Source organism: Watersipora subatra, chromosome 9, assembly GCF_963576615.1.
Source record: "Watersipora subatra chromosome 9, tzWatSuba1.1, whole genome shotgun sequence".
Taxonomy (NCBI): Eukaryota; Metazoa; Bryozoa; class Gymnolaemata; order Cheilostomatida; family Watersiporidae; genus Watersipora; species Watersipora subatra.
The window spans coordinates 2,233,744-2,245,673 of record NC_088716.1 but is presented as its reverse complement, the minus strand read 5'-3'; the positions used below and the strand labels follow the sequence as shown (position 1 = coordinate 2,245,673).

The 11,930-nt window shown below is 33.9% G+C and overlaps 1 protein-coding gene across 1 annotated transcript in view; it reads right to left on the bottom strand.

The window, feature by feature from the left end:
• Positions 1 to 2,868: 2,868 nt before the first annotated feature.
• Positions 2,869 to 11,930, bottom strand: part of LOC137403553 (uncharacterized) — a 411,606-nt gene continuing 402,544 nt past the window's right edge. Inside the window, exon 3 of the mRNA XM_068089505.1 lies at positions 2,869 to 3,728. The gene's annotated coding sequence lies outside the window, so the exon portion shown is untranslated. The remainder of the gene's footprint in view (positions 3,729 to 11,930) is intronic.

Below are 11,930 nucleotides of genomic sequence, written 5' to 3'. Positions count from 1 at the left end.
TGTTCGTCCTGATCGCAACACGTTGAAAGGGCGACAAAGGCAAACGTCCTTAGATAGGTTTCTCTTAAAACGGCCGGCTGGTCGTGAGAGCGAAACAAAAGAAAAATTAGCAAACCAGCGAGAAACTTAAAACTATGAACGCCGAAGAAACTTTAATTACGTTAAGTTAAAGATTAAAGTTTGCTTTTAGGTTTGCTTTTAAGTTTGTCTTTTACGACTTGGATAAAATCTAAATTTATCAAAGTCAACTGTTGTAATGAAGGATAACTTATCTCTCCCACTCTGGCAAATGCTAGCGTTAGCCGCTATTTTATGTATTTAATTTTACGTTTTAATTAATCACATTTTCTTGCATTATTTTTATTTGTTGTTTTTTGAAAGCATGTGGTAAGTTAGGACAATAACCAACATGTTCTTTCTGTTACAATATATTGTTTTGAGTGTTTTATATGCATTTTCAGAGTATGAAAACCTATCAACATGTATTTAATTGTTCTATATATAAATAAATTGCACCAACATGCGAGTAAATTGACATACGAGCTCAGTCTCTGAACGCATTAAGCTCGTAAGTCGAAGTATGACTGTAATGACTTTGGATGAGAAAGGCAAGAATCTTACACACATGGTAATGAATAATACCAATGATTTAAAAGCTTCTATATTATTGATAATACAAATAGTGACCAAATAGAAATTAAACTAATAACAAACTAATGAATTAAATGAGGTTTAGAAGCAGTTACGCTGGACCACTGTATTAAACACCCATTAGACATGACTGAAAATAACTAGACGAGATAGTTTTTGTCTAAGGTTGGTTGAACTAGATTCCTGCTTTGAAGCGGCATAGTGTTTTCTGATTTTAGTATAGCGATTTACTATAGTTTTCAGTAGACTGTTGGCATGCACTGTACATTTAAAACCTTGATGGAGGTTATGTAATAAGACATATATGTTACTGTCTGTGATGTTACTTGTTTAAAAGCTCTCTGTGTGATACCACAGCTCTCCATGTGTGAACGTAGGCACTTTTCTGCAGCATATCATATTCGGCCTATCAATCTGGTCACCAATCCTCTTCTGTTTTTAACTGAGATTAGGGTTATGTCATCACTATTTCTACTTCCCACTACTTTGACATCGGTCAAGAACTTGATACGTTCATCACATTTGAGTTAGAAAAAAATCCTCATCACCGAACTCCTTATATTCACCTTCCTCAGCTTTTGTCTCTTCTTTCTTTTTCTTTCTAGCCAGAGAATGTAGCAGGAGTTGGCCAGTTTTTTTAGCCCTGCTCACATCCAGATCAATACAGTTAACATTGGGACATGGTGTGATATCTGCTTTTATGAACAGTGCTCGAAGTGCAGATCTAAAGCACTGCACATCCGGATTATTGTTATAGCCACCCTTAGATCGTATTGTGGAAAACATAATCTCAATGTGATCCTGGTTGATCTTAAAGGTTAGGAAGTAGTTGATGTAAGGGTAGTTGCTGAAAAGATACTGAGCAATGTCATGTACAGATTTGGCTGCTGACTCAAAACCAATGACGAAATGATGATGATTTTCCTATTATTTTCCACTAGCAGCTTTCAGCTTGGTGTCTTTAATCGGCATAGATAGCTTATGATATTGTTGAGAACTTCTTGTTTTGAGTTGAAGTTCTGTTTGGTTATGGGCAATTCAGGATATACCTGGGGTGTTGTGGTGACATTTCACTAAGAATTTGGTCTTATTGTTATGTTTATGACTTAAAAACTAGCATTCCAAGCGTGCTTCTACTACTAAACTTATTGCTCAATTGAAGGCTTTGATGCTGTGATGCACATCACCACGACGTAACGTCATGAAAACAACAGCCACTTATAGGCCTCACTTTTGCTCCATTGTATTGATAGCTATTCGCCAATCTAGGCTTTACTATATCTATGATTTAACCCAACTGGCTCAATGTGAAGTCTGCAATGTGAACTGCATGACATGTAAATCAATATAAAACAGTTGCAAATACTTCTAACAATTTAAAATATACATATTGGTTCAAATGTTTTAGAGGCAACTCAAGTGAATAGAATTAGCCATAATTTGTGAAATAAACATGAAATCAGAAATAGGCAGTGAATGTAACAAATTTTAATGTGAGTAAAAGTTAAACAGTTTGCTAAAGATGAAATACACAAAATAATTGAGAAAAAATGACATTGTTGCCTTCTGTGGCTCGTCTTAGTAGAATAAAATTAAAAATATTGTAGGTTTTGAAACTTAAAAAAAAAACAACCTTATAAACTTTGAAACTTTATCACCAACAGGGTAAGCTTGTTAAGCCATATTGCTCAGGACAACAACTGCTGCTTTACTGACCAGATCTAGAGAAGACAGTTGACCAAGATGAGCCGAGAATGCCAAAAACTAAGCAGAATTAGTGAACATATCACTGCCTAAAATAGTCCTAGTCCCAGCTACACCAATCGCCGCAGAAGCAGCAGCAGCTCTCAAGCTTATTCATCCCAGCAATCAAAGACTGGAAAAATCATTAGTATTTATTTATATTGTACCTGTTTTATAGTCATGACACATCAGTTGAAGTAATTATCTATTACACCCTGAAAACAAAGGAGTTTGAGGCTGATGTTTACTAGAAATATGTTTAAGAAATGGCTAGAAATAATATAAGTATTTATATTTATTACATATATGTTATATGAGTATAACAATTTGTATTGCTAGAACTGCTGGTAGGGTTTGACTTTACAGATGCTTGGCTTTATTTCAGCATTAACATAGACACATCATGAAGTCTGAAATAATAGATTAAGACTCTACAGCGAACAGCATATTACTGCTTACAACTTACTTAGTGGGTTTAGAAAATTCCATGCAATGTAGAGGCATAATGCAAAACATCAGAATTATAATAGACCAAAAACATGGTAAAAATAGTACAATATTGTTAAACTGCTGTGAACACACGAAATGAAATATAATAGTGATACATGATAAAAGTTACGTACCTTTTGCCTCCTCTATTCTATCATGAATTATGTAGGACAAAACATTAGTGAAAAGGTTATATATGTTTATAGAAGGCTGGTATAAATTCAGAATTGACTGATACTACTGCATTCTAGCACTGCTGTCCAAGTTGATTGCGAGTATTGGCGGCAAGGATAACGATATAATTGGTCCCAACAGTTATGGTCTCATATCCCGAGCCAATCACGACGCGAGAGAAAGCCCACCAGAAATAAACTCCAGAGTGATATAACAACAGCACTCCGATGCATTCCTGGTGGTCAAGGTTTATTGTTTTAAGTAAGGAACTAGCAGCATAGGAGGGGAAGGTCTAATTATTACAAGCATGTGAACAAACTATAAGGAAAAATTACCAAGAGGGAAAGTAAGGCTGTAGAAGGCCTAGCTAAAATACAGTAGTCCTTTACAATGAGTTTGCATTAAATAAAAAATCTTTAAAATTCATTGAAAACATTTTACTAGAAGGATTGGAGAATGTGAGAATGTCAAGGTTCAGAGTTACAGTAAAACTGACATTGCGTTAATTAGTGTCCCTCTGGCAAAGCCTGGAGCCGCTACTCCTACATGTCATTTGCTGTTAATTTCTTTCATCCTTTATTGACCAGGAGAAACTCCATAGCTATTGCATAATTACTCTCTTATTGAGGGTCTAAAGTGCCAGATTAGGCATTCACTGAGTCCATAGATCACTGCTCGGCAGTGATTAGTTCTAAAAACAAATTTGTAATTATGAAACACTTAATTTGACATAATTGATATTAATGGAACAGTGTTGTTTGATAGAACAATCTTCTGCCAACACAATCAGTTTGAACTATTATAGCAATAATAAGTAAGAGTTATTAGCGGAGATCATTGGCTAAGAGAACATTTCAAGATTGGATGCCGATCTTGTCATTCATCTGGGTGTATTTGGGAATTGAACAGTAATTTGCAGTTCACAGGCTAGGCGTTGCAAATGAACAGGCAATCGCTGTCCAAGAAGTATATGAAAATTATGAAAAATATGAAAATTACAATGGAGATGGAAATAAAAATTACAATCCTAGTTCTTCTGCAAAATTGTGAGAACAGCTCCTACCAAATAAACAAAAGTGCGATGTTTAGTCTAACCTTGTAAACACTATTAATTGGATACCATTAGCATCTCTTGACCATAAATTTTCCTGCCTTTTATGTTTGATTTCTATCTAACAATTGAAGCCAGTTAAGTACCTGATGAAGAGATGTCATATAACCCAATTATAAGTTATTGGCCAAATTTTCTGTAACACTTTCATTAAAATTGGCAAAATATGTTTGTTTGAGTTGTTTGTGATAGATAGTCAAGCTACCTAATTGCAACACAAGTAAATAGTTTTATTGCATCATAAAAGCATCATACAAAGGGCTAGTGCTTTTACTTCTACATATACCTGTAGGCAGCTGGTATAATGATTCAATTTTGAAGTAGCCACCAGGTTCTGTCTAGATTGCATAATGGCAATTGTGTTGAGCTTCTGCAGTATCATACAGTGTCATAATCTACGGCATATTCTAGACTTTTTCTGAGTCCTGCAGATTCTTGTTCATATACATATAACTTTCATAACAATATCTTTATGAACCTATAGTTCCGGATAATTCAGTATGCAAGTATTTTAATAAAAAACTTTAATAAATTGACTTTGAAACCAAACTTCAGTTTGTTTTTACAACTTCCACTAGAAATTTATACCTAGGAAACATTTAAAGCATGTATTTGGTTTGCAGTGTATCCTTCAGGCATTTTAGATGGAGCTGGGTACTGTGGTGGCTGACTGCGGTTAGCTTGAAAATTTGTAATCTCGACCCGATATTTTCATAATCGCGGATCGAGAATTTACCGATTAGGGCTTGGCTTATTCCGAGTGTGCAAAGGGTTAGTTGGACAAAATTGAGTCAGTAATCTTTTTGTTTTTTTTTTCAACATAATAACACACGCATTTTTAAGGCAAACCTTTAATAAAAATATGTGAAGTTTTTTGTTGCCTTCCTTTTCACAATCATTGCTTCACGAGACGGTAGCATAAATAGTTACAGTAAAATGATATAGAACCTTCTCAAGCTTTCAGAATGGTAACAAAGTAGACAACTGTTTTAATGTGCATTTTATTTGTTCAGATCATAATCCTAACGAGTCAGTATTTTTTGTAATATCGCGTTTCAAGAGTGCAATCATTTTACGTTGTATGTTGGAAATTTATCATATAAAAACGAATACAGAAGAATTAATGGTATATATTTGAGAAGATTTTTTTCCATTTTGTGAGCATGTTAAAATTTTTCTTAACACGAAAAAACTATGATAAACCGCTATGTAAATACGTTATGTTATTTTGATGAAGTCTTTCATATTTTTATACATTTTTTCATTTGCATGTGAAAACGAAGAGGTTTCCCCGCAAAAATTTAACAAGCTAAATGTCACAGGTATTTCCTGATGCAAATGCAGTTGGGTTTGTGATAGTGTGAACATGGTTATCATCAACAATCGTCAAAGTATTGTGGCATCAACTCTGAGATACTGCGATAACAGTGTGAACCAGCCTTGATTAATTATTTAAATGAACTAATTGCAATTTGAACACATTTATATGGCTGCAAAAATAGCAATGCTAACACTGTGGTTAGTGGTTTAAAATAGTTTGTGTTGAAAATGGTACTGTACTCCTTTTCTGCGACCATACATCATTATTGCGCCATACTTGTATGTGGAGAGACTCAATGTCTTAGTAAGCCAACTCTTGCTTATTTAGCCATCACACCTGTGACTCTAGCTGACCCTGTATGCCAGCTGTTTGCACTAATTATGCATCCAATGACTGCCCTATCTGCGCCGACCATGGCAGTCAGTTGTCTGAACTTGACAAATAAGTGTTTTGATTGAAAAACGTATCTAAGGATATACATTTCACAACCTATAGTTTCAACACTTTGTTATAACTCAAAAATAGAGGGCCTTTGGGAAAACTTTCTACCTTTGTTACGTGACAGAATTGAATAATATAATAACTTGGGTTACAAAATATAAATATTTTTATCAATAATTTGATTAATACTTCCACAATTAACTGCAAAAATGCTTCTTTTGTCGTTCTATACAGACATGTTATTTTTGATTATGCATGGCAGGCATGTACTAGTATGAGCCGGTGTTGATTGGAGTAGTATTTAAATAAAGCCCTACATAATGCTGTCTGCATTTAGTGTTGTTGCAGCTATGTTTACATGCAGCTGCAAGTAATAATTTAATATATCATGACTTTTACCTTCTGTGATTTTGAGATTTTGAGGTCTACAAATATTTGATTCTCAGAATGCTAAGTGAAAGATAAAGTCGTAGCTACTATTCCATATGCTGTATAAATTTATTCATAAACTATAATTGTTATAATTAATTCGGTAGACAATTAAAATAAAGTTAGCTGCAAAATGATAATCTATAGCAATTTCTTTAATAGATTTAGTAAATAAAGTTATTTATTAAAGTTATGATTAAGTTAGTTCAGAGTAATTTTATAATGAGTAAGCCATTTATTTCTGGTCAGCAGCATGGTGATAGATTAAAAGGACATTGCTAGACCTGCAAAACATCAAAAAATAACTTCTACAAAATGTTATAAGCATTGGCTTTACTAACACCCTATTAATCTTACACACATTCTAAATTGAATGTGTTTTTTTTGTCGATAGAAAGTATTTTATTTAGCCATGACTAGTCTCTGTATTTAATTTCAAACATTTTTTGTCAGAGCATGTCTTGCAAAAGCTTTGCTTTTGTAGCACAAGATTTAACAAAAGCTGAAGCTTTTTGCATGATTCGAATAATTCAAATGATTTGCAAGTCGAATTACTTTGCAATATAGCTTTTCAATGAACACCTGTCAAGGTGTTAGTATTAGTCATAGTCATTAGTTATAGGTCAAGTATTAGTCTAGTTAATGGCTCAATAAATAGCTATGCAGTCTTGTCACAACTAAGCTAGCAGCAATCAATCGGAACATTGGCTCATTGACATTGCTGAAATCAAAGTAAAACGACTGAAGTGTGCCAATGCTCCGATTTCCGATGCTCATGATTCGCAAGTGCTGTTTCCATGATTTGCAAGTATGATGGGCTCGATAATGTTTTGCAGATCAACAACTCGCTTAGCTTGCCAACTTATGCCGTTTCCATGACGTGGATAACTTGCGGATTGGCTCAAAATCGCGAATTACGCACATCATGGAAACACAGTGATGTGCAGCTTATTCATATAGAGAGTGAATTTTGACAAAACGATAGAAAAAACAGAAGAAAGTTGACATGATTGATTAGCCATAGCTTTTATTTCTTCTTCATTACTCATAACTATATACTGCCTGTCCTAGGCCATTGTTAATCTGTATACAAAAAGTTGATATCATGCTTGCACTACTAGATAAGCGAGTTGAATAAAGTAATCTGAAACATTTTTGTGAGATAGAATAACACAAGATCAAACTACTGTTTGCTTTTGGTCTAATTTTTGTTACAGTTTTGACTTGGGCAAGCTAGACATTACTGAGAATTGGTCAACTACCAATATATTTTAATACAATTCTCTACATTTTGAGCTTTGCAGTAAAAGTCAGAAGTCACCCCTGTTAACAACAAAATAATGCAATAGTTTCACGCAACATGGCCGATTCATTGACCCTATTTTTGAGTAAAGTTGCTGAAAATGTATTATCTAGAAAACCAGTTTGCCTACACAGAAAAGCTTAATGGTGAGGTTTACCAAAATTATATAATGTAGCATCAATCAATGTCATACTTTTGCAATGCATGCTTTGCTGTTCAACCTCGGCAAACCTTTTAACAGTTTGTTGCAATACTTTGCATTGAAAAATGGTTAAACTTATTTACTGATGATGTACAGAGAATAAAGTATAGGCAAAAGTAGTCATCATATCAGTCCTGCAAGACTGGTGTTGACCCATTGTCCACAAATCGAGCACTACTGCGAAATAAATGTGCTCATGACTTCCAACTAATAAAAATATAGCAACCTGATGGGTACATTTAATACATAGCCTGCAACATCAATACAATCTACAGTGTGACCATTAAAAATGAATTATTACTGTAGATTGATAAGTTTTTTTGATGCCCAGATATAAAATGCCTAACAGTTGCCGTAAATGTTTGTCTATATTTCTATTTAGTTATACAGATATGCAGTATGCAGTATAACTGCATTTCACATTTCACTACCGCGCATTATGCATTATACCTGCAGTAACTATTTTATGATGTGTAGTGAGCAGAATTTTAGAGTGGTTGGTATTTCTTACAGTGCATTAGGTAGTGCTGGATGCTGTGAGAGTGTTGCTTGTGTGACTTTTGTGTGTTAGATGCAAAAGGAATTTTGGCATCATACAGTAGGCATCACTTTTGCATCACACATCCTACAAAAATGTGCAGCCGATTTTTGTTGAAAACTCATCACAGAATCAAGTACAATGAACCCTCACCATGTTATTTTAATTCATGTTATTGTTGACACCGTAAAGAAAATAATTTGTATAGAGGGTGCAAAAACCAATAAATAATATTTAATACAAATATACTATAGTATAAATCATCAAATTTTGTACACATACCGTCAATATTAAAAATTAGTAACAAAATAGTATGTTAACCACAGTTACCTAAGTTAAAGTTAGTGTCATTAGTAGTTATAGTCTGCAATGAAATATAAAATTACCAAGTCAAATGTGCAGTGTATGTCGAAGGAGTTTCTTACGTTCGAAGCAGGTGTGTAAGGTAGTAGAAACGTTGAATTTAACTTAAATGAATGTAGCTTACTAATAATAGGATTAAAGCTAAGGTTTAGTATGTATATTTAACTATTATACTGAACTTTAACTTTTTCCTTGCTAGAATTTTAACACCTACCTGTTTCTGGTTTCATTTTCACAACAACTTATAACAATTAATCGGAGGCTGAACAAAGTCGAGCATTGTATCTATTTCATATGTTGTTAGAGAGATTTAGTTGAATACATGTAGCATATCAGCATAGCTGTTATTTTGAGATAATCAGTACAATGACTGCCAAATTTGAACTTTGAGGAAATTTTTGGTTAATTAGCATTGTGAAAAATATTTTGTATGAAAAGGGTGGAAGATCATTGTGCTTACACCACAGAGCAAAAAAATTGTAAAACAGAGAAAAAAACACTAGAACACAGTGTAATGGACTTACATCAGTGGACTTTGATGCAACCACAACACAATAGGAAGAAGTGCTGCTCAAGCCTGATATAGAGTGAAGAGCATACAAGTTAATCATAATCAGCATGTTGCATATGGTTAAAAGAGGATTTATTATAGTTTTAATAAATAATGTTGATGAGAATCCATTACAGAGAACCCAACTTCATCTATTGAATTAGTGATACTACTTTACTACTTACTTAGAATTGATATTGTAGTTCGACCCTGAGTTTATGACTTTGTTCAACATAGCTTCTGACAATCACTTTAGTCTCTGCAAAGCCTGCAGTGTCATTTGGTTCAGAGTACCGATTTCAAACTAATGCCTAGTTCCAATACACATTCACTTTTAAGTTTTAAAGAATGCCAGTTTTTAGTATGCATGAATTGCTGGGTTTTTAGAGAATTCATCCAGGAAGTAAATGTGTAGTACAGGGGTGTCAAACTCATTTTCACCGAGGGCCACATCAGCGTAATGGCTGTCCTCAAAGGGCCAGATGTATATTATAATTGTAATGAAATGTAATCGAATAATGTAAAATAACTTAAACTAGTCTTTGATATTAAATAACTCTGACTTTATTGCTTAATGTTGCAAACAGAACAGTTGCACAGCAAAACATGCAGAACACTTGTTTTCGAAAAAAATCAGAAAAGTTACACAATACCCATCAACATGGGCATACTTTCAATAAAATCAAAAATTGTGAGCTGCTAAGAACATGAACTTGTTGGCATACACACATTAAATCTGCAAACACTAAATAATTGCAACAGCAGCAACACAAAATCAATATGTAAGCAGCAAAAAATCAAAAAATTATTTGCTGAAACAAAGTTAGACTTGCACCAAAAAAATTACAAAATATACAGTGTTTGACTAAAATTAGTAATTTATTACAGACAATACAAAGTTATGAATATTATTTATACATGTACAGTTAGTCATGAACATGAAAATCACGAAACTAATTTCGAATTTCTCCTCGCGAGTATTATCTTCAAAGCATAGCAAATCTACATCCCAATATAACTCAAATAAACTGTCATAAACATGTTTCAAACAATAACAATATGTTCAGTAACTCTGTTTTTGACTTTTCAGACTTCAGTAGCAGCTCTAAGAATGAATATGATCCTATCGAGATTGAATGATAACTTTTGTCTGACTACGGTTGACAGCCTAAAAAGTGCATTTTCATTCGAGTGTAACGATTCAAATTGACAAAATTAAAAGTTAGTAAAAACTTTGAAACATTAAAAATAATGTTTCAATTTGATTTATGCAGTCTTTCACTGTCTTAACCCTTCTGAATCTGCATATTTACTTCTGGAGTTGAAAAAAATTGATCGCGAACGATAAATTTTAAAGTGACAGCGATGATTTTCAGTTCAATTAGATGTCGCAATGGGCGTAGTGATTTAGTTATAACTTTTGCCAGAGAGATCATTGAGGCATATATGTACGTTTGTTTGATTTGCCAGAAATTTTTTTTCTGACTAATAAAAATTATTGTAATGTAATGTAAAAATAACAACACAAGGGATAGATAAATTTCAGAGACAAGATAACTCGCATTAGTGTGTGCCTAGCAACGTTATAAAGACGGGAGAATGAGTCTCGTGCGAATGAGTAATTAAACCCTTGCGGGCCACATAAAATGAGGTGGCGGGCCACATGTGGCCCGCGGGCCATGTGTTTGACACCTGTGGTGTAGTAGATCGCAATGGACAGTTTGCAGTAGCACCAAAATTACAGCAGCAGTAAAAGCCTACTCATATTAAAAGAATTGATTGCTCTGAAATATTACTTGGTATTGCGCTGTGATGACACAGTGTAGTGGCAAATTGTTACTACCATTGATACAAGGTAAAAGAAGTAGTAAAAATGTTATCTCAGCATTACAGCATCTACTGAAATGTCAGTATCTAGGTCGTTTCCAAATGACATCCACAGCTTTCATTTAGCTACCAATTATGAAGCCTGGTTATGTAATGTTAAACCAATGACTCATAACACTGGAAATCCCTTTCGCTACCCCTTTTATCTAGCTAAAGACTGTAAATCATAGGCCATTAGTGATAAAATATCATGTCCTATGCATATATGACAAAGTTATTCACTGCAACTGCTTGCTGTTTCATTTTTTTTCATATTTATTAGATAGAGCTATTGAAAAGCTAGAAACACTACACAAGTTTAGTTTCAGATTGATGATGTTTGATAGGTATAGAATTGGGCTCGATGTACCTCGAGTTTTTTAATCTCTGTTGTCCAAAGCACGTCAACAGACTATCCTGCATACTATGCCGCAACTTTGATGCCACAAAACATCCGGATCTCACAAAAGGTTTGCTATTCAAAGTTGTTAAGTTTTTGAGTCATTATAATTGCTCTTTTATTTTATTTCCATACAACATCACTTGCTTTTACCAATTCTTCGATTAGCCAGTAAAATAAACTTCATACCAACATGTCAATATCATGTAACTGCAAGGTTTAAAGACAAGGTTACAAAACATTTTTATGTTATTCTAATCACTTAGCTTTGGTGGGGGATTACGTCATTCTTGCAGATTAAGCGGATTAACAGTTGACATAAAACCATGGTCAGGGTTGTCACCATTAT